Source organism: Plasmopara halstedii, assembly GCF_900000015.1.
Source record: "Plasmopara halstedii genome assembly, contig: Scaffold_2904, whole genome shotgun sequence".
Taxonomy (NCBI): domain Eukaryota; phylum Oomycota; class Peronosporomycetes; order Peronosporales; family Peronosporaceae; genus Plasmopara; species Plasmopara halstedii.
The window spans coordinates 253,636-254,117 of NW_020189809.1; positions in this window are offsets into that span (position 1 = coordinate 253,636).

Sequence of the window (482 nt, forward strand, 5' to 3'; positions counted from 1 at the left end):
ATCACATTTTGCGTTCTACTACACACTAGTCTCAACAGGTTAATAGCCGCAACAGTGGGAACGCACAAGACTCCTTCACCCTGCCCCAACGATGTCGACCAAGAGAAGTGAAGTCCTCCTAGGTAATGGAAACTATTTCCACTGGGAGTTTGCCATGCGCATGACACTGGCAAGGAAAGGTCTGCTGGCGCACGTACAAGTGGTCAAGCCTGAGGCAGAGATGACAGAGGCATGGGTGCTTAACGACATGAAGGCTCTTGGGCTTATCGCCCAAGGAGTAGCGATCGAGCACCACACCAAGATTCGGTCGGCTACGTCAGCAATCATGGCTTGGAACACGTTGCGCGACTTCTACAATCGATCGAAAATGCACAATCGAGTGTCGATGACCCGACGCCTCCATGAGTTCAAGATGGAAGAGGGCTCGACAATGGCGATGCACCTTGACAGCTTTGAAGAACTAATTGTGGGACTACAGACGC